Source organism: Odontesthes bonariensis, chromosome 3 (genome assembly GCF_027942865.1).
Source record: "Odontesthes bonariensis isolate fOdoBon6 chromosome 3, fOdoBon6.hap1, whole genome shotgun sequence".
Classification (NCBI taxonomy): domain Eukaryota; kingdom Metazoa; phylum Chordata; class Actinopteri; order Atheriniformes; family Atherinopsidae; genus Odontesthes; species Odontesthes bonariensis.
Genome location: NC_134508.1, coordinates 33,389,945 through 33,415,897, shown reverse-complemented (window position 1 = coordinate 33,415,897; position 25,953 = coordinate 33,389,945). Strand labels below are relative to the sequence as shown.

Sequence of the window (25,953 nt, the reverse complement as noted above, 5' to 3'; positions counted from 1 at the left end):
TGTCCCACTTGTTGTTGATTCTTCACAAAAAAATAAAATGTTATATCTTTATGTTTGAAGCCTGAAATGTGGCAAAAGGTTGAAATGTTCAAGGGGGCCGAATACTTTCACAAGGCACTGTATCTACGGCCTGGTAAGGATCAGAGGATTTATCCATTATGATCTGTTAAACCTTAAAACTGAAGGAGGGTGTACAATCTTTTTCAGGGTAAATGCTGATTGGAAAACCCATGATATTGGTTGTACCGTCACATGTTAGCCTTTGCTAGTTTTTTTTTTTAATTTGGTCTTTTAAAGGAGTGATTCAAGCTTTACATGGGAAATTCTTTCTCTTTCCTTTTTTTAGGTTTATTAAAGAAGGCATTGATGGCTGAGACCAAAGCCTGGAAGAAACTGATCTGCAGATACTTGAAGGAGGATTACAAGAAGAAAATGATTAACATCAGTTTACACATCAACAAATACCTTGTACAAGTATCGCATTCTGTTTCTAATCTGGAAGATGTGCGTCATGCCATGGGCACCCTGTCAAAGCTTCGAGATGCTGAAATTCAGACTGATATGACATTAATTTCTATTGAGGTATGACTAGGACGGTCATTCGTTTTTTTAGACATATACAGTACCTTAAGCAGAGCTCCCTCTTTGACCTTTACAGTTGCAAACATTGCAGACTGATAAGAAACATGAAATAATGTTGTTTACAGGAAGCCTTTGAAATATTGACCAAAAATGAAGCAGAAGTGACCAAAAGAGAAGCAGAAGGAGTGTACAATCTGAGGCATCTCTTCACACAACTTCAGTCTAAAGCTGTTAGTACTATCAAGACATTCAGGCTTTTTTCTTTAAATGATTTTTTTCATGATGTGTTCCTCTGTAACAAAGCTTCGATAATGAATTTTGAACTCGGATTTTCTCAGAGATCAGTGCAAGATGAGCTGGTTTGCATGCAGCCCAAGTTCAAACGAAACCTTGTGGAATGTGTTGCTGTTTTCGAGAAGGATGTTTACTCTTTTAAGGAAGAATACGACTCTGTAAGTAATCTGTGAATGACCTTGTTTCTATGGGTGTTTGGAAAAATGTAGACGTTCTTATCAGCTCATATGATCCTGCATTTCAGGAAGGCCCAATGGTTGAAGGAATTCCTCCACAAGTAGCCAGCAGGCAGCTGCAAGCCTTTCAGGTACCATTACTGCTCACTCTCACCGTTCTATATTCCAGTTAATGTTTTACGCTTAAAACATGTGAGGAAGAAGAAGAAAAGCCTTTAGCTTTATTTTGAGTGGAAGATAATCTATTTTGATAGAGACTTATAAAGACAAATTGAAAAGAAATTCAAATCAAAAGACTACAAACTACATGAAACAGCAGTACAAAAATGTGAAATTACATTTAATTTGAATTTTGGTTTTGGTTTTATAAACATGGCAGTTTTCTTCTCGTTTGCTGAATCTAATTTTATTGCCAAAAAATGTTCTTTTTACTCAGGCTAGATTTGATGAACTGTGGAGAAATTTCACCACATATACTTCTGGGGAGCAACTTCTCGGCTTACCTGTTACGGAGAATAACTTTCTACACCAGAAGAAGTTTGTTACTATCCTGACAAAGCTTTCTATCAGAGCCATCAATGAAAATTCCATTAATATTAACTAACAAAGATTGTAATATCTTTTAAGGATTTTTCCTTTTTTTTTTTTAGAAAAGAGCTTGAGCTGCTTCGGAAACTCTACGGCCTGTATGATACAGTGATGAGTAAGATCAGTGGGTACTATAAAATCCTGTGGACAGACGTGGACATTGAAAAGATCAATGCAGAACTTGTGGAATTTCAGAATAGGTGGAGTATTTCTGAGCCATTACAACCTGCTTTGTGCCAGCATTGTATTTTTGATTTCTTTTGTATTCCTGTGATAGATATATTGTTTATCATCTCTATTTGTAGGTGCCGGAAGCTGCCCAAAGCACTAAAGGACTGGCAAGCCTTCCTTGACCTAAAGAGGACCATTGATGATTTCAATGAGTCGTGCCCGCTGCTGGAATTGATGGCAAACAAATCCATGATGCGGAGACACTGGGACCGGATTGGAGACTTAACTGGACACCAATTTGAGGTGGAGTCCAAAACCTTTATGCTGAAGAACATCATGGAAGCCCCTTTGCTGAAGTACAAGGATGATATTGAGGTTCGCTGGAAGTTTGAATACATTTAATTCCACAGTTCTAGCAACAATATTTCTTCTTTTTGTATGTGTCTAACCTCCTTAGCCTGGCTTTCTTCATTCATAGGACATCTCCATATCTGCTGTAAAAGAGAAGGATATTGAGGCCAAATTGTCACAGGTAAAAGACTTGTGGTCTGGTCAGACCCTTAGTTTGATGACATTCAAGGATAGAGGAGAACTAATGCTGAAGGGGGCAGAGACAGCAGAGATTCTTACCATCCTGGAGGATAGCTTGATGGTACTGGGCTCACTGCTAAGCAACAGGTAATACAAGTTAACAACAGCTTCAGATTTACATTCCACTGATTAAATCAGTTCCTAAGGAGCCTTGAACTCCGGAACAATATAATGAAAGTCTGTTAAACTAAAGTGAATGTACGCACTTAGTTAAAGAGGAAGAAGTAGAAATAAACTTATCTTGTTCTTAACAGATTTGACATTTACCAACAGCATTTTACAACACCTTTAAAGTTTTAAGTAGCTTGTGTCCTTATCTGCTTTGTACAGGTACAGTGCATACTACAAAACAGAGATCCAGGATTGGCTCTCCAATCTTTCAACATCATCGGAAGTCATTGAACAGTGGGTTATTGTGCAAAACTTGTGGATCTACTTGGAAGCTGTGTTTGTTGGGGGTGACATCGCCAAAGACCTCCCACAGGTGCAGTTCATGCTTTCTATCCTGGGGAAAACTACACCTTAGAATGCTTCCTTAAGTAAAATTCAAACTGCCCTTTTTTTTTCTATTACAGGAGGCAAAACGCTTTCAAGATATCGACAAGTCCTGGATTAAGGTCATGCAGCGTGCTCAGAAGGTGCCAAAAGTGGTGGACTGCTGTGTGGGTGACCCAATGTTAGGGCATCACCTACCCGAGCTTCAGAAACAGCTAGAGCTCTGTCAGAAATCTCTTGCAGGGTAATTCTTTACGAACAACATTAGTCCAAATACTTTAGATTGACTCAAAAAATAAGATGTGCAGAATTAAATAGATTGTTGTTATACCAGTGCAGTGGGTGTTGATGTTACGTATTTCTAATTTAACAGTTACCTTGAGAAGAAGAGGCTCCTTTTTCCAAGATTCTTCTTTGTATCCGATCCATCTCTTTTGGAAATCCTTGGACAAGCCAGCGACTCTCATACAATTCAGGTTAGAATGAGTTTGAACATTGTTGTCACTATGAATATATGGATATACATATACCTATATATAGATATATATCATTTTTAAATTCATTTATTTATGTATTCAGTTATTGTTTTAATTAATATAAATTACAGCCATACATCTGAATGTTTGCATGATGTCTTAAAATGAAAATTCAAATAATCACTATGACCTCTTTAAGTTTTACTTGGATTACTTTCAAGTTGACATTTTATCACTTGACAAAAGTCAATTTTGATACAATTGTGTTTCAGTCTCATCTCCTTGGAGTGTTTGACAATGTCAACGAAGCAGAGTTTCATCCAACGGAATATAACAAGATTTTGGCCGTTCTCTCACAGGAAGGGGAGAAATTACCGGTATGTCGTGTGCTTTTAAAGAGTTTAACTGATTCATTTTGGTTTTCTCAACATGTAAAAATATTCCATTGTACAGCCCCAATTCCTAAAAGGTTTGACCACTGTTTAATGTATAATTAAAAACGGAATGCAGTGATTTACAAATCTCATGGATGGTCCCACTCCTTCTTTGTCCGGAGGACGCAGCGTCTGTGATTTCTAAAAAGAATTTTAAATTTTGATTTGTCTAATGACAAAACAATTCTACACTTTTCCTCAGTTCACTCTAAATGAACCATGGTCCAGAGAAGATGGCAGCGTTTCTGGATGGCATTCACATAGGTTTCTTCTTTGCATGATAGAGCTTCTTACTTGCATTTGTGCATGGCAAGGCAAGCTGTTCTCACAGACAGTGGTTTCTGGAAGTGTTCCTGAGCACATGTAGTGATTTCCATGACAAAATTATTGTAAAAAGTTTGTAATACAGAGCTGCCTGAGGGCCCAACGACGACAGAGATTCTACATAGATAGATTCTATCAATCTTTGAATGATATTTTGTACTGTAGACCAGTACAAGCTCTGCAGTTGCCTGATAACGAGCTGATCATTTCAATCAGGTGTGTTGGAGCAGGAAACCTCTAAAACATGCGGGGCAGTGGTCCCCGAGGACCAGGTTTGAAAAACACTGCAGTAGACAATGAAATATTGTGCTACTTTGAGGAACAGTGTTCTGAAATTGCTCCAACATTTGTTGACATAGTTTTTTTGCAGGTTGCTGACCCCCTGCTCCCTGCTACTTTAAGGGGCTTTTCCAATACCCAGTCATATCCAGCTGCTACACGTTCCTCCAGCTGTTTCCTTTTAGTAGCACTTGCTTTTCCAGCCTATTGCAGATCCCTTCCCAACTTATTTGAGACATTTTGCTACCATCAAGTTCAAAATATTTCATTAAACAGTAAAATGTCTCACTTTCAACATTTTATGTTTTCTTTGACCTAATTTCAACAGAGTGTCCCGACTATATTGAAATTGGGGCTGTAAATCCCTTTTACAGTTTGTGTAAATGGAAAAAAAAAAAAAAAAGATTTCTAATCTTTGGTAGTTTAATCTGTAACATTGCTTGGGTGTATCAATTCTTCGGTTTTTAGAAGTCTTTGATAATTGCAGTTTGATAAACGTGTATTTCTGCTTTCAGCTGGACAAATGTGTCATGGCGCAGGGAGCTGTGGAGCTCTGGCTTGGAGAGCTGTTGCTGCAACAGCAAGCCTCCTTACACTCCATCATCAGAGCTTCAGATCTAGAGATAAACGATGAAGACTTTGACCTTCTCACTTTCCTTGACAAATATCAAGCACAGGTGAGTAGACAACATTGTGGCCGCTTGGAAATACATTTAGCAGGTTGATTTCTAATGCAAGCCAGTATCTATCAGGTCGCCATGGCTTGCACCTCCAGCAGGTTGTACTGTGTGATATTTGCTTTTGTTATAGATTTTCTCCACAGCTTCAGTCTTGTACTAAATCTATGACACAACTTTCCTCCTTTGTGGAAAAAAGTTTTTTAAATAACAAGTGTGAATATCTTTGGAGTTTTGTACGGAAGCCCAGAGCGGACGTGGTACGTATAAACTTTTGTTTGATGGTTTTCGATCATTTCCAGAAAACAATAATCGTTTTCTCCAGATAACGAGATAATTATCTCGTTATCTGGAGAAAACCATCAAAAAAAAAGTTTATACGTACCACGTCCGCTCTGGGCTTCCGTAGTTTTGAGAGATACGATGGTATCATAATTGATTTCTATATTCATAGAGTTCCCAAGATTCATTTTATTCTGCCTTGTGTGTTTTAAGGTGGGCTTGTTAGGAATCCAGATGCTTTGGACAAGAGATTCTGAAGAGGCCCTAAGAATCGCTGCCGATAAGAAGGAGATCATGCCTCTTACGAAAAAGAGGTTTCACAACCTACTCAGCATGCTCATTAAACAAACCACCTATGACCTGAGCAAATTTGACAGAGTCAAATATGAAACACTTGTCACAATTCATGTGCACCAGAGTGACATTTTTAATGACCTGGTAAGGTTTTTTTCTTCAGTAAATGTCTGTTCTTTTCTTTCTGTAAAACACTTGAGTTAAGCTCCGCTTTGTTTGCAGGTAAAGAAGCGTGTGAAATGTATCAGCGACTTTGAATGGCTGAAGCAGAGCAGATTTTACTTCAAGGAGGATCTGGACAAAGTCATTGTATCCATAACTAATGTCGACTTCATCTATCAGAACGAGTTCTTAGGCTGTACTGATCGGCTGGTCATCACCCCTCTGACTGACAGGCAAGAAAAGAGAAAATTGATTTTTATAAGCAACTTGCTGTAATAAGTCAACTTTGCTTGTAGGTTTTAATTCCTATGTTGCATTCAAGAACAGTTTTTTTTTTCTACAAAGGTGTTATATCACACTGGCCCAGGCTCTGGGCATGAGTATGGGAGGAGCTCCTGCTGGGCCAGCCGGCACCGGTAAGACTGAAACCACCAAAGACATGGGTCGTTGCCTTGGCAAGTACGTTGTGGTCTTCAACTGCTCGGACCAAATGGACTTCAGAGGACTCGGCAGGATATATAAAGGTACATTAGGCAATGAAACAAGTCATCGAGCAGTGGTGTACAGTTTCATTTATGTGATGTCCTATTGTGTTTTTATTTTCCAGGCCTTGCACAGTCAGGGTCCTGGGGCTGCTTCGATGAGTTCAACAGAATCGACCTGCCAGTGCTTTCCGTTGCTGCTCAGCAGATCTCAATTGTTCTGACATCACGAAAGAAACACAGAAGCACTTTCATTTTTACGGACGGAGACTGCGTGAACTTGAATCCAGAGTTCGGCCTGTTTATCACCATGGTAAGACATGGAAACACACAGTCCTATTAAAAGAAACTCCTTGAAACTAGATGGAAAACATTAGATATACAGTATATACAAAGATATGTCATGCCTCTGTATCTAGAATCCAGGATATGCAGGCCGTCAGGAACTTCCTGAAAATCTAAAAGTGCAGTTCAGGACAGTGTCCATGATGGTGCCAGACAGGCAGGTGGGTCAAGGCTTCTTTCTGTGGAGAGAAACGTTTTTCTTTTTGCTGTGGTCCTAACACATCCCTCTACACTTTTGTCTCCGACAGATTATAATGAGAGTCAAACTAGCCAGTTGTGGATTCAATGAGAATGTTAACTTAGCACAGAAATTCTTTGTTCTTTACAAACTTTGTGAGGAGCAACTCACAAAACAGGTGAGAATCTTGTTAGCATTTCATAAGTCCTATTTTGTTTGGTTATTGAACTACTGACATATAACCTCTGCTATTTGACAGGTCCACTATGACTTTGGACTAAGGAACATCCTGTCTGTGTTGAGAACACTTGGGGCGTGTAAAAGAGCTCGACCTGATGACACTGAGTCCAGCACTGTCATGAGAGTGCTTCGTGACATGAATCTGTCCAAACTGGTATCACACAAACTTAGTTCTTACCAACAGCTGTGATATATTGAATTGTATTGAATTGTGGGTGTGAAAGTATACTCTGTACACTGGATACAGTGCTGTGAATAAAAAAATCCATCTGTGTGTTTCAGGTGGATGAGGATGAGCCCCTCTTCCTTAGTCTTATCAATGACCTGTTCCCTGGTATCCAGCAGGACAACAGCACATATACTGAACTTCAAGCTGCTGTTGCTAATCAAGTTGAGCTTGCCGGTCTCGTTAACCACCCACCGTGGAACCTCAAGCTTGTTCAGGTGCCTTAAAATTGTTGTTTAGCATAATTATTATAAAGTTAGCTTTTGGAAAGTACTTTTCTTACTGGTATATCACTGTTGCTGTCTGGGTCAGCTTTATGAGTCTTCTCGAGTGCGCCATGGGCTGATGACTTTAGGCCCAAGTGGGGCCGGGAAGACCTCGGTTATCAACGTTCTTATGAGATCACTGAGTGAATGTGGAACCCCACACAGAGAGATGCGCATGAACCCCAAAGCAATCACTGCTCCGCAGATGTTTGGTCGTCTGGATGCAGCAACTAATGATTGGACTGATGGAATCTTTTCCACACTGTGGCGGAGGTCACTCAAAGCTAAGAAGGGTAATTCCAACATTTTGTCAACATCTAAGCTAAGAAAGTGTTTGTGATTAATACAGATGAGATCCTAAGAAAAAATATAAAACTGTCCAAATGAAAACGGTATTGTATTAAATAATATCTAAGCAATACATAGTATTGTACTTTAGACATTTTTATCATATTACATTCAGTATAACACAATATAAAGGTTGTTGCAATTTTAATGTGATGCTAAATACTGCATCTGCACGATATTACTGCCCAGCTTCAACAAGACAATGAAAATGTCAGCTCAGAAGCTGAGCACTTTTCTTAAGCTATAGATGCCAGTTCATGCATATTTAGAGCTAAAATATGAGACGTCACATGAGACAGCCAGTATGGTTTACTGCACAGTGCGTTGTAACCAAAACACAACAAAACAAAATGGTGACCCGCCGAGCTGCCTTGGTCGTAAGCACCTCGTCCCTGACATGTAAACCCACCTTTCAGATTGACACCACCGCATACGGAACTACACTTAGCCTTGTCTGGTCCGAGGGTAGCAGCTGGGGCAAATCCCAGGCTCCTGTTCCTACGGGACCCCAAAACAGGCCCCTTTTAAGTTCTGGGAATGACAGTGGAGATGCTGTTGTCCTTGGCACACACTGGCTCGCCCACTTTTGATCCAGTAGTGGGACAGCGGCTCATTAGTGACTGACAAAGTGCCAGAGGCTGCCGGAGAACTCAAACATTTAATTGCTTCGACGGGTTTACTCTTCAGGGGAAGTCATCTGGATTGTGCTGGATGGTCCCGTTGATGCAATATGGATCGAGAACCTCAACTCAGTCCTGGATGATAACAAAACACTGACCCTGGCTAATGGTGACCGCATCGTCATGTCACCATCCTGCAAGTTGGTGTTTGAGGTGCACAACATGGATAATGCCTCCCCTGCTACTGTGTCCCGTGTGGGAATGGTTTTTATAAGCTCCTCAGCTCTCAGCTGGCTACCCATCCTCCAGGTACTTTTGTGATATCTAAGTGTTGAAGACTTTTTTTTTCCTGAAAAAGAACAATGCTTTGTAAGCAGTGCTTAGATAGAACTTGGCTTTTGTATTGCAGGGATGGGCCAAGAAGCGCCCTGCTAGAGAGGCAGAGAGCATCATCGGTTTATATGAAAAGACATTTGAGGATGTTTACATGTATATGAGGCAAAACCTTAAACCCAAAATGGAGCTTTTGGAGTGTAACTACATAATACAGGTGTGTATTTAAAAAAAAAAAAAGACTGAGAATAAAAACAGAATCAGATGATGCCTCGAAGCCTGAATTGTTTGACTATGTTCCTTCTTCAGTCCGTCAATCTGCTGGAGGGCCTCCTCCCAACCAAGGAGACAGAGGGCTTTGCTGGAAGCAAGCACCTTGAGCGCCTCTTTGTCTTTTGCCTGATGTGGAGTCTGGGAGCTCTTTTAGAATTAGAGGACAGAGACAAGCTGGAGGTCTTCATGAGAGGTCATGAAAGCGAAATTGATGTGCCTCAAACCAAGCCGGGAGAGACTATATTTGAGTACATGGTCAACACAAACGGTACAGTTATTTGACACGTAAAAGAGCATCAATTTGATGTTTTTTTTGTATAGTTTAAAGTGAACAAGCATTTGAATGTGGTGGCATGGTGGTTAAGTTAGCACTTCACAGCAAAAAGGGTATTATTGCGGGGTTTGTGTGCCCTCCCTGTATCTGCATGGCTTACACTGTAGTTGCGAGTGTCTGATTGTCCGTCTCTGTATTAGTCTTGTGTTGGACGCTCTAGCGTCCCTGCCTTCTTAACCAATAGCAGCTGTTAAAGGCTTCAGCCTCCTGCTACCCTCAACAGGGTTTACAGAATCTGGTCTCATTCCAGAGGCATCAGATTCGGAGATTTTGTTAAGACCCCTTCGCACTGCATATACCCACCTGAGAGTAATCTTTAGTATCAGTTATACGTCGTTAATTGTTGTGAAATAAGATGTATTAGAAATATTTGCTTTAGATGTCTGATACTGCCTCGAGTGGTGCGCCACAGCACAGACATGAAAGGACCCATTGTGCATACGTTCAGCACATCGCCAGCTTTGACAACGATGGGATGAGAATGGGTTTATATGTGACTAAAAAGAATGGCGACTTTTGTTTTAGGTGAATGGTGTCACTGGAACAATCTTGTGGAGGAATATGTCTATCCAACTGACCATGTGCCTGACTACACCTCCATTCTTGTTCCAAATGTGGATAACACAAGAACCTCTTTCTTGCTGGAGACTATTGCCAAACAACACAAGGTGATCTTGTGGTTTTTAAAAGAATATTTAGATAATGTTTATACTTAAAAATATGTTACTTTTGGTCTAAACTCTAAATGTTTTATATGTACAGGCCGTACTGCTTATTGGTGAACAAGGGACAGCGAAGACAGTGATGATCAAAGGCTATGCAAAGAAATACGATCCTGAGACGGATCTGTTCAAATCACTGAACTTCTCATCTGCCACAGAGCCCTTGATGTATCAGGTAAAAGATATTTTAAAATGTTTTTTGTGCTTGAATTTTTACAGTCCTACATTGGTTCATGTTTGCAAAAACTTTCTTCGTACACAGCGATCAGTGGAAAGTTACATTGAGAAAAGGATTGGCAGCACCTATGGACCCCCAGGAGGACGCAGGATGACCATCTTCATCGATGACATAAATATGCCTATTGTCAACGAATGGGGAGATCAGGTGTTGCTTTCTTTTTTTTTTTTAATGAACATCTGTCTGTCTATCTGTCGCTTTAATCTGATGAGTTACTTTATGTGGCTATCCAACCAGATCACAAATGAGATAGTCCGCCAGATGATGGAAATGACTGGCATGTACAATCTGGATAAACCAGGAGATTTCACCACGATTGAGGATGCACAGATTCTGGCTGCCATGATCCACCCTGGTGGGGGTAGAAATGACATCCCACAAAGACTGAAGAGACAGTTTACAGTCTTCAACTGCACTCTGCCAGCCAACACCTCCATTGATAAGATCTTTGGTAGGTTGGTCTAAAATAATCACATTTGTTCTGCTTCCATTACTGTAGTTTTCATTTTACAGTTAACGGTTTCTTCATGTTCTTTTTGTGCAGGTGTGATTGGCTCTGGATATTTCCATGAATGCAGGGCATTCCAGCCAAGCATATCAGCAATGGTTAAATGTCTAGTGTCTGCTGGGAGGATCGTTTGGCAGTGGACAAAGGTACTTACCTGGAATATGATGAGAAGTTTATAATAGGAATTGATTATAGGTATATGGTATTGATAAGTTTGTTAACTTGTTTTATGACACCACATTGAAGGTCAAAATGCTTCCAACACCATCAAAGTTCCACTACATTTTCAATTTGAGGGACTTGTCCAGGATCTGGCAGGGAATGTTAAACGTTAAGGCAGAGGAGTGTGGTGACATCTCCACCCTATTGGCTCTTTTCAAGTGTGAATGTACAAGGGTGATAGCAGACAGGTAAAATCCTTTTTTAAGTTAAAAAACAAAAAGTTGGAAGAAAGCATTACTCTAAGACTTTGCTTTGTTGCAGGTTTATTTGCTCTGAGGACAGAGATTGGTTTGAGAAGGCTGTATGTCGTGTCATCCAAGAGCACGTTGACCCAAACCTCGTTCAAGAGCTTCATTCTGAGCCGTATTTTGTGGACTTCCTCCGAGATGCACCTGAGCCAACTGGAGAGGAAGACGATGATGCCTGTTTTGATGCCCCTAAGATCTATGAACTGGTGTGAAATCTGAATTCGTACATCAGCGCTTGATAGTTTCATGGTAGTAAGTTGATGGAGGAAACTGTCACCATAATCTGTATGAACAACTTGTTTCAGGTGCCAGATTTTCAGTTCTTATCAGATAAGCTTGTGATGTATCAAGCTCAGCACAATGAGGTAGTAAGGGGCTCCACCCTGGATCTGGTTTTCTTCAAAGACGCAATGACTCATCTTGTCAAGGTGACACCTGAAGCGAGTATAGCTGATGCATTTCTTGTAGACTAGGCTAGATATAATACTGATTCTTTTTAGATTTGCTCCTCTTTAGGTCTCACGAATCATTCGCACTGACAATGGAAATGCCCTGCTTGTGGGAGTGGGAGGATCAGGAAAACAGAGTCTGACGCGCCTGGCCTCATACATAGCTGGATACAGCATCTTCCAGATCACATTAACCAAGTGAGATGAGTCATAGTTGTGAGAGCTCTGTTTGTAGGGACTTTAATCACACTGATCAAACTGTTCTTGGGGCTCTCTGAGGGTTAGAGGCGCTCCCCAAAGGACAATGAACCATCAGGGGCTTTTTTTCTGCTTGCATTCAAGTGATATAACCTGCAAACCTGTCTCAGTCGGCCCTAGGTGTCACTTTAAGTCCATTCCTCTGTTTCAAAAAAATAATAATAATACAATAATTTCTTATTATATATTGCTTATAGGCAATGTTTTAAATAGGTTTGTTTGTTTTAGTTTTTTTTACTTCCCTTTGATAGTAGTGGTTCCAGTGGTGTGTTCATACCTTCAACCAGTCACTGTACACTTACCTCATCTGGACCTATCACGTCACCTTCATGTCTCCGTTATGCTGGGAAAGCTCCCGCTCCAAAGTAGAAATTAAAGACGCCACAGAAGGAGTTCTATAAACTGTGAGCTCCTACTATAGACGTTCTTCCAGGGTCTCGGGTGATTGGTCAAGCACATGAATACAGTACTAAGATCAGCCCTAATTAACTGCAATTAATTTTATCCTTAAAAGTAGGAAACAAATAAAAAGTTCAATTCGATAAACGTACCTATTAAAGGCGGGGTAGGGGATCTTTTTCTGGAACATTTTTTTACATATTGCTTGAAATACTCTTCACACCCCCATTGCAACCAATTAATTAAAAGTTTTGACACAAATATGAAAATTTTTAGTGGCCTCTAGAACGTACAATCTAGGAAAAACAGTATGCAATCATTGTGAACGGACCGTTCACAATGATTGGATTCTGATGCCGTCTATCACCTGCAATCTGCTTCCCCCCCCCCACCTGTGCGCGTACCCTGCTCCGTGAACGAATTACACGTCCAGAAGCTTGGCAGGAAGCTAAACTAGAGCCGGCTTGGCTAGCACCTAGCATTATTAAACGTATAGTTAGCATAAACTAAATACTAAATACTAAATACGGCAACAATCGATGCTTGCTGTCAGAACAGCGCTCGTGCACCTTCTTGCTCGTGCGCGTTCATGTACTCTAGAGGCGTGCCTTCGGGGGGAAAGTGAAGAAAAGGGTTGGGACTTTTTACCTGTGTATTTTCAAAATGCAGCTTCGCTGGACCCAAAATCCAGGATCTCCTACCCTACCTTTAAAATACAAGAATGAGTGTCCTATGAAGCCATGAGCTGTTTGTAGTTGCATTTGCACTGAAAGTGAAATGCTGGGCCTTCTTTCCAATTATGTGGTGTTTATTTTTCCTTACTTAGAACATACAACATGAGTAATTTCATGGATGACCTGAAACTGTTGTATAACACAGCGGGGGCTGAGGGCAAAGGCATCACCTTCGTCTTTACAGACAACGAAATCAAGGATGAGGCTTTCCTCGAGTACCTCAACAATATTCTCTCTTCTGGAGAGGTGAGATCTCATAAAGGTATAAAGGCGTATCTGAATATCTGCTGATTGTGTAACTGAACACTGGAATCTTCAGTCTAATTGAAACGGACTGGAATTGGTCCTGTATGACTGAAACAAAGAGGTGGGGCAGAATGTAACGTCTCAAAGGAAAAGCTTCGCTGGTCCTGACCATGTTGTAATCGTTTCAGGTCTCCAATCTTTTTGCAAAAGATGAGATGCAAGAGATCACCCAGAACCTGATCCCAGTTATGAAAAAGGAGTTTCCTCGAATTCCACCAACTTTTGACAATCTTTATGACTACTTTATATCTCGGTTTAGGAAGAATTTACACGTTGTTCTGTGCTTCTCACCGGTAAGTTGAAACTTTGTATATTTTCTGTTTATACCCAAAAGCAACCGCCCAAACTTTTGCTACTTTTATTCCAAATCTCTTTTTATTCACAGCATGTTTAGATGCTCAACAGTGACATTATATAGACACTTACACCCATAACTACCTCCATAAATGAACCTTTTCATTGGAGTTTTACTCTACTCTTGTTTAAAGGTGGGGCAGAAGTTTCGCTCCAGATGTCTGAAGTTTCCGGGCTTGATTTCCGGCTGCACAATGGACTGGTTCACCCCTTGGCCCAATGAGGCTCTGGTTGCTGTGTCCACCTATTTCTTATCTAAGTTTCACATGGTTTGTCCAGCTGATGTGAAGACTTTAGTGATGACCACCATGGGAACTTATCATCACAAAGTATCTGAAACATGTGAAAGTTACTTTGAAAGGTATCACATTTACACAAATCCAATTTGTTCAGAAACATACGCTATCAAACACAGTCCTAACGCTGTATGTTGTTCATCTCTCAGGTTTCGAAGACGAGCTCACGTCACCCCTAAATCTTACCTTTCTTTTATAAATGGTTACAAAACATTATATGCCGAAAAGCACAACTATATCAACACTTTGGCGGAGCGCATGAATGTTGGTAAGGAATTTGAACAGGAAGGCAGTTGTGTCTTTATAAAGATTGTGTACTTTATGGAGGATTTTGTATGGTCTACTCCTGTAAAAGATTACACCAGATGTTACTGATTTCCAGGGTTGGACAAACTGATGGAGGCCAGTAAGTCGGTGGCTCAATTATCAAAAGATCTTGAAGTAAAGGAAAAAGAGCTCGCTATTGCATCTGCCAAAGCTGACGAGGTAAATCAGATACGTCCAAGCTCCTGTGACCTGCAGATAAGATTGATGATGGATGGATGTTTATGAGCAACTTTCCTCCAATCAGTACTTCCACAGTAATGTAAAACCATAAAATTAAGAACAATTTGAGTTCTGTACATAGTGAGGTAGCAGAATCAGTTTATTCATAGGTTCATTGTGGAAATTAGCTTCTGGTTTGATGTGAATAGCTGACAGAGGTTTTGTCATTTCTGAAAAGCTGTTTGAAAGCTCAACACCATGGACACACGCGTATGATGCATTTGAAGGCATGAGATGTTTATTTTTGCATTCACCAAGGTGCTGGCAGAGGTGACAGTCAGTGCTAAAGCTGCAACCATTGTGAAGAATGAGGTCCAAGTTGTGAAGGACAGAGCCCAGAAAATTGTGGATGGAATAGAGTATGAGAAAGCTATAGCTGAGGAAAAGCTGGAGGCTGCCAGGCCAGCTTTAGAAGAAGCTACAGCTGCACTGAATGTGAGATATCTCTGACTTATTTGAAGATATTTACACCGTGCATTCTACGATATGTTACATGATATACTTAAAAACTCCACAGACCATCAAGCCAGCTGACATTGCCACAGTGAGAAAATTGGCCAAGCCTCCACACCTGGTCATGAGGATCATGGACTGCTGTCTGATTTTATTTAACAAAAAGTTAGACCCTGTTACATGTGATCCAGAACGAAGCTGTCTTAAACCATCATGGTCAGAAGCACTGAAGGTAACAAATTTCCTTTTTCTAAAAATTCAGTTGTTGCAAATGATAAATATATGAATTCCACTCATATATTAAAGGAGACACATTGTGCCCTGAGGTCTTAAATGTGTCATGTTTGGTTGAAATACTACAGAGATATAACACAGCAGCTCTTTTCAAGCCCACATTTGCAGGCCTTTTTTTCAGTATTAGTTTTAGGAGGTGGAGTGAGCCAGCGGACTCAACTCTGCTCCTCTCTTCTGCAGGGTGTGCCTTTTTTGAGATTTGTTCTACAGCTTTGATGCTTCCATGCAAATGTAAATTTGGACACAATTCACACCTAAAAACCCTTAAAGTGCATTAATATGTGAGAAGGTACAGTAGGTAGCCTGAAAGCTCATGAAATGAAAGAAGGCCTGTAAGAAGTTGGATTATTATCAAATTGATTTCTTAAGTAAACTTAACTAAACAAAAAGCAAGAACAAATTAGTCTTGACATCTGGCTTTTGGGTTAAAGCGAATGCAGCACGATTTAAAGTTGAAGATGGATGGGGATGAAAAGATGGCAGCTGGATAATTCTGCTCTGAGTGCAAAACTGAGCGGCGTGTTCTTCCTCACAAATGGCATTTGCATGAATTCATTTGTTTTGTCCTTTTCAGCTTATGAGTGGCTCTGGTTTCTTGACAAGCCTCCAGCAGTTCCCAAAGGACAGCATTAACGAGGAAACTGTGGAACTACTGCAGCCTTACTTTGACATGGAGGATTACACCATGGAAAATGCCAAGAAAGTGTGTGGTAGTGTAGCTGGTCTGCTCGCATGGACTCGTGCTATGGCCTCATTCTTTGCCATCAACAAAGAAGTGTTGCCACTCAAGGTAAAGTTAAAGTTCATCATGTTGGCGACTGTTTTTTTTTTTTTCTTTTTCATTTTAGATTTGTCGTAGGCGGCTATTCTTCTCCAATAATGCCATTTAAAACTCTCTATTCTCAGCCTGTTTGAATCCATTTTAGGTAAATAGGTGATTAAACCTCATTTTTAGCCCAAAGCCTTTTTATGCTACAGTATAACTGCATTGTTTGTTTCCAGGCCAACCTTGCCATTCAAGAGAACCGTCTAACTGTGGCTAATAACGAGCTGTGCGCGGCAGAGACTCAGCTGGCTGAAAAGCAAGCAGAGTTTGACAAAGTCAAGGCCAAATGCGACGCTGCAATGAAAGAGAAACAGGTGTGACGCACCCTTTTGAAAAATGTCACGACTGCGTTGACTTAAATCTAGAGATTGTAGCTGACACAGGCGTCTTGTCTTTCAGGAATTGGTGGATGATGCTGAGATGTGTAGGAATAAAATGCAGGCTGCATCTGCACTTATTGACGGACTTAGTGGAGAGAAAGCTCGCTGGATCGAGCAACGCAAAGAATTTAAGTCACAAATAAACAGGCAGGTTACAAAGGAAATGCAATTGAATATCAAAATGTTATATTCCAAGGGGGGTTAGTCTTTAAAGAGGTTCATTACTAGAATTCAGGATTGGTTCTTCAAGGACAGATTTAAAAGGTTTTGATAATGGCTTTTATATGAGTCCAGCTGCTTCTGCCTTTGTTTTCAGACTTGTGGGTGACGTACTCCAGCTCACCGGCTTCTTGTCGTACTGCGGTCCATTCAACCAGAGTTTCCGTGATATGTTGTTGAAGGACATCTGGGAGGCGGAGCTCCGGAAGCACAAAATCCCTTTTACAGAAAATCTCAACATCATTTCTGCCCTGGTGGATGCTCCCAATGTGAGAACAATGCCAGCCTATTTTTATTTGATACTAGTCCTGTGAAAAGTAAAAAAAAATCATTTGAACCATTGACTATCATTTTTAATATTTAAGATAAGTGAGTGGAACCTTCAGGGACTCCCGGGAGATGACTTGTCAGTTCAGAATGGCATCATCGTCACAAAAGCAACAAGATATCCCCTCCTCATCGATCCACAGACTCAGGGAAAAGCTTGGATTAAGAAAAAGGAAGAGGCCAACGAACTTCAAGTATATAGCCAAATGATTTTCACTTGTGTCATTTTTACCCTAATTACACGCTTAAGTAAAGCATGTCGTAGAAGTAAACTGATTTCATGTTCAGGTCACGTCCCTCAACCACAAATTCTTTCGCACACATTTGGAAGATTGTATTTCCATGGGACGCCCAATGCTCATTGAGGATATATTTGAGGAGCTCGACCCTGCCCTGGACAACGTGCTCGAGAAAAACTTTATCAAATCTGGGACCAGTTTCAAGGTATTTTTAACCTTCATGTCCATTCAAATTTACCAATACAACTTTAAAATGTGTACACTCTTAAAATTGTCTTCAATGTTTTTTTATAGGTCAAAGTAGGAGACAAAGAGGTAAACGTAATGGATGGGTTCCAGCTCTATATAACTACCAAACTGCCTAATCCAGCATACACTCCAGAGGTCAGCGCAAAAACATCCATTATTGATTTCACTGTAAACATGAAGGGCCTGGAGAACCAGCTGCTCGGCCGAGTCATCCTCAAAGAAAAATACGTGAGTGTGCCATTTGTTCCAGAAACGCAGCTTGCTTTCCCCATTTGGTTTAAAAATATAACTTTATCTGTGATTGTTTTAGATAACTGTTTTTCCAGTGTAAGAATATGATATTGACTGGCTCTTGGTTTTTTTTCACTCATCTCAACAGGAGCTAGAAGCAGAAAGATTGAAACTAATTGAGGATGTAACTGCTAATAAAAGAAAGATGCAGGAGTTGGAAGACAATTTGCTGTACAAACTCAGCAGCACTAAAGGTCCTATAGTTACTGTTGTAGACTAATGCCAGTTTCTCCAGTCATACCTGTTCTTTTTCCTAAAGTGAAAGTGTGTCTGTTTGTCTGGTTAAAGGTTCTTTGGTTGACGATGACTCCATGATTGGCATTCTGACCACGACTAAGCAAACTGCTGCGGAAGTTAGTGCAAAGCTCAGTGTTGCAGCTGAAGCAGAAGTAAAGATCAATGTCGCTCAAGAAGAATACCATCCAGTTGCCTCTCGAGGAAGCACATTGTACTTCCTCATCACGGAGATGAGCATGGTCAATATCATGTACCAGACCTCCTTGGGTCAGTTCCTCAAAATCTTTGATCTGTCACTCGCAAGGTATGGCTTTATCGTGATTTAAGAAGTATGTCTGCACAGTCTTATCATAAGATGTTTGAGATTAAAGCTCGGAAACTATTCCAACCATTACTTCCTCTAATGACCAACAAATTTGTCTGGAAAGAACAATAGGTTGACAAAGATGTTTCTTTAACCACGCTGTGGTGTGGTCGTGTTCTTCAAATATGCTTTGTTCTCTGTGTCTTTGCCTCCCTCGTTTTTTTATGCTGATTTTTTGTTTTTAATTAATGCGCTTTTGCAGGTCTGAGAAGGCCTCCAAAACTCAGAAGCGGATTGCAAATATTATTGAATATCTGACGTTTGAGGTTTTCCGATACACAGTCAGAAGCCTTTATGAAAACCACAAGTTCATCTTCACACTCCTGCTGGCCCTCAAGATTGACTTACAGAATAACAGAATACAACACAACAAATTTCAGATTCTTATTAAAGGTAAGGTGTGCATCATTCCCAGGAAAAGTTGAATTGCCTTTTGGACTTGACATCTCTGAACATAATTGATGAAACAATAGGTGGCGCAGCTCTTGACCTGAAGACCTGTCCATCAAAGCCATTCAGCTGGATCCTGGATATGGTGTGGCTGAACTTGGTAGAACTCAGCAAGCTGCCACAGTTCACTAACATTATAAACCAGGTAAGCCATAGATCCACGAATGATCTGGACATCTGAATTCTTCATCTGCTTGTAGTGTCATCAGTTTTGGTATTGACATGGTTTGTAGGTGTCCCAAAATGGGAAAAACTGGAAAGCATGGCTCAATCTTGATGCCCCAGAGGAAGGCGTCACTCCAGATGGATACAACTCTCTTGATGTTTTCCATAAGCTTTTGCTGATAAGGTTGGGTCCTCCTACTTGAATGTTGATTACATGTTTGAATACACCATATTATAAAATGCAATCACCTCACAAGCTTTTTTTCTCACAGGTCTTGGTGCCCTGATCGCACCTTGTCTCAGGCCAGAAAGTATGTGGGAGACTCTTTGGGCATGAGATTCGTTGAGCCTGTCCTCTTGAACCTTCACAGCACCTGGCAGGAAAGTGATCCTCGCACCCCCCTCATTTGCTTCCTTTCTATGGGCTCAGATCCCACCGAACAAATCGAAGCACTTGCCAAGAAACTTAATCTCGGTGAGTTTGCCCTGTCCTGCCCCATTTTTTATTTTATTTTACTGAACTTTTTTATTTTCTTTTGAAGATGTAATGCCAAAATCTCCTGACGTCTGATTGTGTTTACATTCAGACCAGTTCCCAACTTGCGACGCTATCTACTTTTGATTCAGTTAGAACGGTATGAAACCCAAATTTTGTGATTGATGTCCCTGTGACCGTGGTAACCAACTGTATCCTGGATGTTGGTTGCTGTGTGCTCTTTGCAGTGGCACCTTGGGTGTTCACTGGGCAATCCAGCTCATGTATTTGTTTTCCTGAGCATAAATTCATTTGATTGTGGCTGTTAAAATTCCACTAATTGAAAGGTCTGTGGTTTGATCCGTGGCCCTTAATTGCCCGTAATGTTTCATCCTTGTGTAAGTGTGTGTGTTATGTTGTGTTAGAAAGATAATTATGTTTTGTATGTACAGTATAGTTAAAGGCCTGTGGCTTGTACTGCAAAGTCCTGAGTGGTGGATTAGACCAGGGGGGGAAAGCACTATTTAAATGCACTCTATATGTTCATGTCTATGTAAATACTCCCACTGTTTCGGTTTACAGAATGCAGAGCAATATCTATGGGACAAGGACAAGAGGTGCATGCAAGGAAGCTGGTCAAGACATCAATGACAGAGGTGCTTTTAGAAGTTACTGAAGAAGTATAATGCATGAGTTAAGCCTTTCCAACTGAGGCAGTTCCAGGATTGGTACCAGTTCTTTGACCAAGAACTCCTCAATTCAGGGTCTGGAGGGAACCTGTGAACTCTGAGACCAGCTAACAGTTTGACCGCCATTAAAAAGATAAATAAATGAATACTGAGCAAGGGGAACATTTAGACGTAAAATCGATATAGCATCGAAAAGCTAATGATGTCATCTTTCATCTGATGTTTTAGATAGTGTTAATATTGCCAGTTGTGGTTTGCAAATGGCCATACACACAGAATTGACCATGTCTGAGTGGGATTTGTAATGGAAATCAGAGTTTATAAATAGCATTGCAGCCAGGGCTTAGAAATGCCAGCTGGCAGTATTAAAACATTACATACCATTTATAAGCCTAGATGCAAACTGCATTTGTGAAAGCACCCCTCATAGGGCGGTAATCATAAATGCTGACTGTGTTGTTGGAACGAACGTATATGACCACAAGGCTCAGGAGTGGCTCTCGTGCATGTGGACAAGCAAATGGTTTCATAGAAAGTTCACAAAGTAAAGCAGCTTCCAGCAGGTGACGGCATCTGGTGAATGCTTTCATGTGGGAGTGTATTGGATTGTCCTGATGTGCAAGCTAGAGTGTTGCTTCTTGCTTTCAACAGCAATGGCTGACTGTTTGACCTGATCCGTGGCTTTTGTGTCTGGATGTGTACAGGGAGGTTGGGTCCTTCTGCAGAACTGTCACCTGGGGTTGCAGTTTATGGATGAGCTGCTAGAAACTATCACAGTTACAGAGAGCATGCATGACACGTTCAGGGTGTGGATCACCACAGAGCCACACGATCTGTTCTCCATCACACTCCTACAGGTGAGACTTGACAACATCGTCATAAAAAGGAAGGTGTTAAAAGTTTTTGTACACGCACAGACTGTCTCTCACTCTTTACCTTTTAAGTCTTCCATCAAGTTCACCAACGACCCCCCCCAGGGAATACGTGCTGGTTTGAAACGAACATTTGCAGGAATTTCACAGAACCAGTTGGAAGTCAGCAACCTGCCCATGTGGAAGCCTTTGCTGTACGGTGTGGCCTTTTTACACACTGCTGTGCAGGTACTGCGCATTCTAAGTTCACGCGTGTCATAGTGGAACTTTATTTAAAGGAAATATTAAAAAAGAATACATGCTTTGCTCCTGGCACAGGTTATATGAGAAACAGAGTGAACTAACCATATTTAGAAGTACCGTAACCTTGACAATGGCACTACTTAATTTGGTAGCCTTTTTTTTCTTATTAATTTCATAATTGATAATGAAATCAATTGTGCCATTTTAATAATGCATTAGGCAAATTTTCCACCTCATTACCATATTGAGAATGTGTTGGCTTTAGTTTATTTTATAGCCTTTTGAAGTTTGAGTGGTTTGTATTTTCCAGTGTAGCACAAATCAACTCGTGTCTGTGACTTTTTTCCTCCAGTAGAAGGAAGGCTGTTCGTCATAATAACACAGGGATTTTCTGATTTTACATGGTAACCTTTTCTTTTTTTTTGCTTTGTAAGGAACGACGTAAATTTGGACCCTTAGGTTGGAACATACCTTACGAGTTCAATTCGGCCGATTTCTCTGCAAGTGTTGAATTTGTTGAAAGACACTTGGATGATTGCGGCCCCAAGAAGGTGAGCGTTTTGCAGCCCTGGTTTAATATTTGTATGTCATCCTCCCTCCCTCACTCACTACTTTGTGTCCCCCCCCACAGGATGTGTCATGGATAACCTTGCGATACATGCTCGCTGAGGTGCAATATGGAGGAAGGGTCACAGATGACTATGACAAACGCCTGTTGAAGTGTTTTGCTCGTGTAATAATCCCAGTTTTTTTGTTGATTCGTGTGTTACAACTCCCGGTGTTTTATGTTGCATTGTATTACATTTGATACGACACGTGAAGCTCAATGTTCTTAATTATAGGTGTGGTTCAGTAAGAAGATGTTTGACCCAACATTTTGCTTTTACACGGGCTACAAAATTGCGGTGTGTAAGACAATAGAAGAGTACATGGATAACATTCAGAGTTTACCCACTGAGGATTCACCCCAAGCACTGGGGCTGCACGCTAATGCTGATATCACGTAAGGAGAGTGTCGTCATGATGAGGCATTAAAGCTGCGGTCGGCAACTTTTTTTTAGTCATATTAGCTTGAACTGTCATGGGATTCTGGAAGGAGAATATTAAATAGGCTGTTTAGGAAAAATAACGAAATCTGTAGCTCCCTCTGAAGCCTGTAATCATGCTTGCAAAAACCGAGCGCTCCCGGCTGTTTTTAACCAATCAAGTTAGGGTGGAGGAATCCTACCTGTCAATCACAGCTTGTGCACACGCTGCTGAGCATGAGTCTGCCCCAGCTTGTGTGCGCTCACACTGGTGTGAACTCACGTGCACAACCTCGTCCACAGAGGGGGAGGGGTTTGGGGGGCGATTCGGAGCTTGTTAGAGGTTGGGGGAGGGACCTGAGAGTGTATCAGTTCGAATTTTCCGACTTTAGACTCGGAATTTTGAAAACCTGCCGACTGCAGCTTTAAAAGCGGTCTTGTTGTATTTACTGTACTTAGAGTCTCTGAGGTTATTGCATTTCTCTTCTATAATGAATGTTGACCAGATACCAGACAAACACATCTGCTGAGGTGTTAGACACAATCACAAATATTCAGCCCAAGGAAAGTGGAGGGGGATCTGGAGAGACTCGGGAGTCCATCGTCCACAAAATGGCAGAGGACATGTTGGACAAACTGCCCGCTAATTACATTCCACATGAGGTCAGTTGGTAGGATCATTAGGCTTTTTACAGGCCAAAGTACACGTTCTCTTAATCTAAACTCTGTAACTTTGATGGGTTCAGGTCAGAGCCAGACTGTTGACAATGGGAGCTCTTAACCCAATGAACATCTTCCTACGTCAGGAAGTGGATCGAATGCAAAGGATCATCTCTGTGGTGCGCTCGAGTCTGACTGACCTGAAGCTGGCCATTGATGGCACAATAATAATGAGTGATGTAAGATTTCTGATTCCTCAGCACATCGCTTCATATTTGCTTCTTAAGATACGCACTTCTCTGTATGTTTGTTACTCAGTTTTTTCATCAACGATTGTCTGTTAGAGTTAGATTAGATTTTCAGGAGGCTTTAAAATGCTTTCAAACTCCTGGTATGTACTTTGTTCCTAGAACCTTCGTGATGCTCTGGACAATATTTTTGACGCTCGTGTGCCCAGCCTGTGGAGGAAGATCTCCTGGGAGTCTTCCACTCTGGGCTTTTGGTACACCGAGCTTATCCAGAGAAACAAACAGTTCTACAGTTGGGTGTTTCAAGGAAGGCCCAAAGCGTTTTGGATGACGGGTTTCTTTAACCCTCAGGGTGAGTTTGTGGTTTTGATGGAATGAGGCCTTTTACAATGTCAAACACTGAGTTGGCTGCATTACTGGTTAAGACCTTGAAGTTTTGAGCATGATGGAGCTGACACGTCTTAAAGACTTCCAGCAGCTAAAGTTACACGTTATTAGACCTAATGTTTACTTGAATGTTTGCAGGTTTTTTAACAGCCATGAGACAAGAAGTAACCAGGGCGAACAAAGGCTGGGCTCTGGACACAGTCACACTGAACAACAATGTCCTGAAGAAGTCAATGGAGGAGATCACAGCCTCGCCAACGGTGAGTGGGTGTTTTCTGCTCACTGGAAATGTGAAAGGAATTTAACCGTGTGCTATTTTGTTATTGAATGCCTTTCCTCTACAGGAAGGGGTTTATGTCTATGGTTTGTTCCTGGAAGGGGCTGGTTGGAACCGAAAGAACATCACTCTCATCGAGTCCTCACCCAAAGTACTCTTCACACCCATGCCTGTCATCCACATGTTTGCCATCAAATCCAATGCTCCTGTGGATCCGAAGCTGTACGCCTGCCCCATCTACAAGAAACCAAGGCGCACAGACCTCAATTACATCACAGCAGTGGTGCTACCTACTGTCCAGTCACCAGACCACTGGATCTTACGTGGGGTTGCTCTGCTCTGTGACATCAAATAATAAACAACTGTATTACTTTTTAATGTTGTCCAAAAAACGAATAAAGGTTTTTTCTGCAGATTAGGTGAATTACTTGTTGACTATGTATGTGAGACTCATCTATGGAGCCATTGATCAACTACTTAAGTGATAAAAATATTACATTAGTTTGCTTTGAGGGCTTACCACTTATCACAAGGACGTTAATGAGCCAGTGAGTAAGTAAAAGCTCTGGTGGCTCCAGCAGCTCTTTTCTTACCATGGAGATCATATATGATGTCTATGGTCTCACCTCGCCCTTCTTCTTCTTCTTCTATTTTGTTGGCGGTTGGCAAACAACTTTTGGAAGCATTACCGCCACCTATTGAAATGGAGTGTGAGTCTGGGCGAAAACTATCTCAGCTAAATATAAAAAAATAAGAATAAATAAATAATTAAAAAAAGGTATTATATCCTTCTAATCAGTCATGTGGCTTCTAGATAGTGAAAAAGGTACTTAAAGCACATCTCACTTGAGTTCTTCTGTAGTATTGTTTTAATGTTTAATTGCACACTTTCTGACTCTAGTCCTAGGATGAGGTGCTGCCTCTCCTGGTCAAACCTGACACGTTGCTCTATTACATGCTCCACGGTCTCAGTAGCACCACATACACTACACTTTCCATCAGCATGCTTTTTAAAAACAAATAGCGTACTGTTCAGACCAGAACGCCCAAACCTCATCCTAGATATGATGTCCTCCTCTTTGGTGGGTCTTGCTGTTGGTCTAGCATGACCAACCACCCCTTGGATGGCAAAGTACTTTCTCCCAGTAGCTGCACCACTCCACTCACTCTGCCAGATCTCCCTGGACTTTGTCTTGACAAGTGACTTTATCTCTGACTTGCTATAAGCTACTTCTAAGGTAACCTCAGGGGTCATACATGCTTTCTTTGCGTACTTATCCGCCAACTCGTTCCCTCGTAACCCAACGTGTGCTGGTACCCATAGGAAGCTGATATCGGTGCCTGAGTTTATGAGTCCATTTACCATCTGTGCAATTTCTAAAACAATATCCTGTCTGGACTCCGACATGGTACTCTGAATACTCATCAGGGCAGAAGCAGAATCTGAGGCAATTAGCACTCATACTCACACATTCCTTGGTCTATTCCCCTCTATCCAGGTCAAAGCAGCGAGGATGGCTACTAGTTCTGCGGTGTATACAGCAAGATCATTGTTTAGCCTTTCTTTTTTGCACATCTTAAGCTCTGGTACTACAAATGCCACACCCACTTTCCCGTCAGGTGACTTTGAAGCGTCTGTAAAACACACAAGTTTATCCTTGTACTGAGCTCTGATATGGCACTCAACCATTTCTTTGCTGAACTCCTCTTGCTTCTTCAACTCTAGAAGTGCTAAATCTATTACAGGTTCCTTTAACAGCCATGGTGGTACAACTGAATATGTGACAGCTGCACACAGAGTAAGTGCCTGCAGGCCTCTGCCTTATGAGGAAC

General features: G+C 41.1%; 1 pseudogene; it reads left to right on the top strand.

The window, feature by feature from the left end:
- The window catches only part of LOC142376953 (dynein axonemal heavy chain 8-like), a 53,683-nt pseudogene extending 29,208 nt beyond the window's left edge, over nt 1-24,475 (top strand).
- The last annotated feature ends 1,478 nt before the right edge of the window (nt 24,476-25,953 follow it).